Here is a 4663-nt window from a genome sequence, read left to right as displayed (position 1 = left end):
AGGTTCTCGGCTTATATGACTTGTATGATATGATTTCCAGAGAAAATTTTTAAGCCAACTAGAAGTGCTAGACCAAAATTTCGGATTTTTTTTGTAGCGCGCTTTCGTCCTTGTGTTAAACGTTAGAATATCAAAAGAGTGATCAAATGGCGTTTATTTAATACGGCTGACGCGTTCGTCGGGGCCAATCGACGAACGGGGTGTAAGGTTTTTGTGGTCGTGGTCGGACAATTTGTTCGCATCGTCTCGAATTTTAACTTGGTGACGTCTCGCAGTTGTTTCGAAGACTATACGAAATATTTTCAGTGCTGAAGAAAGATTATTTTCCGATTTTGGGCAGGATGAGGCCGCTGAAAAGAGTCTTAACGTTCGTAGATTTTCTAGGCGTGTCCTGAGAATTTTGCGTTTAGCGTAAGCGTTTTAATTAAAAAGGAGCAATGCATATTCTAAAGAGAGATTTTTTTTTTTAAATCTCTAAAAACTCGATTACAATAATGCATCTTTTCCTATGTGGGAGTATACGAGTATACGCACCCACTCCCCCCCCCCTTTTAGAGAGGGGGATAGCTGAACTCGTCTTTCGACGAGCTGCCTACGTACCTCTTTCGAGGATCAAGCCATCTCGTAGTTCTATTTTTTGCCACGAGCGTTTTTACTCGGCGGCTGTCGTCGTGCTAACCACCCTGATCGTGGCCGGGTCAGCGTTCTCTTCTGGATGTTCCGGTTGAGTTGTAGCGTCAGCTTTGGACTCGTGTTGAGTTTCGATGTCCAAAGCGTTTGCGTCAACAGACGATGTTAAATCGTCTTTCCTTGAAGCGTTTTTGGCCAACGATTGATCTATCTTCGTGCACTTGCGATTTGCCGTTGCAGAAGTCGTCATTTGCCTTAACTTATTCTCCGCGAGGAAGCAAAGTCGCGACTGTTTCCGACATACCCAGATAGCTGCAACTCCGTTTGGGGTCGAGAATTTGACACCTAGGTGGTATGTCGATGGAATGGCTTGCATGGCGTTGATCCATGGGGTACCCATGATCACGTTGTAGATGGCAGGATGATCGACCACCGCGAATTCGACGATTTTCGTGATCGACCCGAGGGTCATCGATACTTCTCCTGAAAAATCCGTGAGCGGTTTCGGCGTTGGAGTTACTTCTCCGAGTTCGATGCTCATCCGATTGAGAGTGTCGCGGAAGATTACATTGACCGTGCTTCCCGTGTCAATGAGTACTCTTCTGACTTCCAGATCTCGTATGACGAGATCTATGAGCGGATCGCAGTGAGGTTGGTCGATCCCGCCAGCTTACTCCTTCGTGAAGGTGATTGAGCAATTTTGACCATCTCGGGTAAGAGACCATGTAAGCCAGTTTCCGTTCGACTCCGCCTTCCGCTGGCAAGCCTGGATGGCCGAAACCGTATCGTTGCAGAATTGTGATCCTCCAATGATCATGTTGACTCTGCGACGATTGTTATTGTTGGGGTCAAAAACGGTTACAACGGAATTACCACCCGAAAATCTTCGGAGATCGTATTTACGAAAGAGATAGTAAAAAGGAAGATGTAACTTTCGTAAAATATAACCAAACACGAAGTTTTTACGAAGAAGTATCCTTGAAGATTCAAACAAAACTAACCAAGCTCGACCGTTGCGTAATTACCACGCATACACGCTGTCCGGTCGCTGCGTAGCAACCAAGTCCGAGCCAAAGCTCGGTCGCTACGAAGCGACCGAGCTCGAGTCAAAGCTCGGTCGCTACGTAGCGACCGAGCGCTCGTCTAGCTCGGTCGCTACGTAGCGACCGAGCGTTCGTCTCGCTCGGTCATTTCGTAGCGACCGAGCTCAAGCCGATGCTTGGTCGCTACGTAGCGACCAAGCGCTTGTCCCGCTCGGTCGCTACGTTGCGACCGACCGATCGTCCCGCTCGGTCGCTACGTAGCGACCGAGCGATCGTCCCGCTCGGTCGCTACGTAGCGACCGAGCTCGAGCCAAAGCTCGGTCGCTATGTAGCGACTGAGCGTTCATCCCGCTCGGTCGCTACGTAGCGACCGAGCTCAAGCCAAAGCTCGGTCGCTACGTAGCGACCGAGCGTTCGTCCCGCTCGGTCGCTACGTAGCAGCCGGGCTTGAGCCGAAGTTCAGTCGCTATGTAGCGATTGAACCTTTCCGAACATCGATACGACAGCAATCCATGCATTCTCGTCAAACCTTCGAATGCTATCTCCCGAAGACCGTAGCAAGCTCAGTCCATGTTTTCCGCTATTCAAATTCTCCGATCAAACTTCGCGGATTAGAAACCGCGGAAAGTTCGTTCTTTATCAAAAAGAATTCGTAGTAAACGTGTCGAGTCGGAAGACGGCCCAAAGGGATCTAAAACACGACTCGAGGCCTATCCTACGATTTCTTAACCAAAAGCCCGTAAACCGCAGCACGGTTTACGCTTGGTCCACAAGGAAGGATAAATGTCAAGTTTCCGTGGATAAATACGGAAGTTTTGAAGATAAATGGAAGATCGGAAAAAATGGAATATCTCCATTTTTATGCTATGACGGCTTAAGGGCAAAAGAGTAAAAGCGTAAACCGACCTTGGAGCTAGTATATAAGAAGTCCTAGGTGAGGAGCATGGCAGAGGATTTTTCAGAGCAAACTTAGCACTTAGAGTAATTTAGGCAATTTTCCGTTTTTGTTATTTCGAGCTGCGACTCAATTAGGTTTAGCCGTCTTAGGGTTGCTAGAACTAGGAATCTCGCCGACAGCTCTCGAGCCCAGGCTTATACCTTGTTGTAAACGCTCATACGCAAATTCGGAATAAGATCTACTTTGCTCTCTTTTCTATTTCCTATTCTTATCGTTGTTATTCTCGTGTTCTGATTGCTTGACGTGTGGTAATTAGCAGATATTCGGGTCCTCTGGGAAATTAGGGTTTTCCTAGTTTCCTTATTTAAACGGAAATCGACAGTGCGAATTTCGGTTCCCACAGTTTGGCGCTAGAAGGAGGGGGGGTACGGATCAATCTAACCCGCAAAAGCCACATCACTCTCGATCAGACATGTCAACTAATGACTCGGATAACGTGCAAACTCCTCTTAACCGAGGCAGCGGCACCGATCTCCACACTCTAGTAGCGGACGTATCCGCGGCCAACGCACAAGCCAACGCCGCGACGCTCGAGGAGTTTAAAAAGATGTTTGCCACCTATGAGAAAAGGTCAGAAGAACAGGATAAGCTCGTGAATACCTTGACCCAACAGGTTGAAACCTTAACGGCAAGGACCCAAGCAATCCGCCCCCGCGGAACCACTAAAATCCGCGGGAAAAGGCTCGACTTCGCTACCCCACTCGACAGATCAGGAGTCGCACGGGAACGACCTTCCGGTCAAGACCCTAGCGAGAAATCTCCCATCGAAAATGGGAACCCTGAAAGTCTTCCGCCCCCTGCAAAGGACTCGGAGGATAACGAAGCCGAACACATTGACCTGGATCCTAGCGATGTTTCCAACTATACCGACGAGGACGTCGACAGACATCCGAGAAGGACCAGAAGCCGATCTGCTCGGGAAGGCTCCCCGTTCAAAAAACCAATGACGGAAGAGGAAGAAATCGCCTATTGGAACGAACAGGAGGAGCTGGCTGAAAGACAAACCGAGCTCGCCCGCAGTAAATGCCGACAGGCTCGGAAATCTACTGACGAGACATCGGATATCCGCGATCTTCGCGACTACATCACCAAGACTGCGGCAGAAGTGAGGGCCGTAAAGTCTCAAATCCATCATGCTACTAGAGCTGCCCCAGAAATCGATCGACTGTTGGAAGGAGCTCGGAAGACCCCTTTTACCAATCGCATTTCGGACATGAGGGTGTCTGATCCGGGAAAAATCAAAGTACCGAAGTACGATGGTACGGCCGATCCAAAAGCGCACCTTCAGGCTTTCCACATCGCGATGGGAAGAGCTAGACTGAAGGACGGCGAAAAGGATGCCGGCTACTGCCGCCTGCTCGTTGAAAGCCTGGAAGGACCAGCACTTGAATGGTTCGCACGCCTTCGTCGTAACACCATCGGGAGTTTCCGACAGCTCGCATCGGAATTTCTCAAGCAATACTCTGTATTCATAGACAGAGAAACTTCCGATGTTGACCTCTAGAGTCTCTCCCAGAGGGAAGACGAACCCCTCCGCGAGTTTATCAGTCGATTCAAGTTGATAATGTCAAGGGTCGGTGGGATAAGCGACAAAGTGGCCATCGACGCGCTGAGAAAGACGCTCTGGTACAAGTCAAAATTCAGAAAGTGGATAACTCTCGACAAACCACGAACGATCCAGGACGCCCTCCACAAAGCAACGGACTACATCATAGTAGAGGAGGAAACTAAAGTCTTATCGCAAAAACATAAGGCGGTAAGACCATCCTCGAAAGACGTGGACCCGAAAGGGAAAAAGAAGAACTCTCGTAACGGCAAGTACGTCCATCACGAGGGGGAAGATCTCCAGGGGGCGCATAACTATGCGATCAACTCAGATCAGGGTCGGACTACGGGCAACACATGGACTCGCAATCAAGGGTATGACGAAAACACCTTCTGCGAGTTCCACCAATCCCGGGGACATTCCACAACCAACTGCAAAGTCTTGGGAGCAAGACTGGCCGCGAAGCTACTCGCTGGAGAGCTCTCG

Source organism: Brassica napus, chromosome C9 (assembly GCF_020379485.1).
Source record: "Brassica napus cultivar Da-Ae chromosome C9, Da-Ae, whole genome shotgun sequence".
Taxonomy (NCBI): domain Eukaryota; kingdom Viridiplantae; phylum Streptophyta; class Magnoliopsida; order Brassicales; family Brassicaceae; genus Brassica; species Brassica napus.
The sequence above is the reverse complement of the archived record's forward strand: the minus strand, read 5'-3'. Positions refer to the sequence as shown.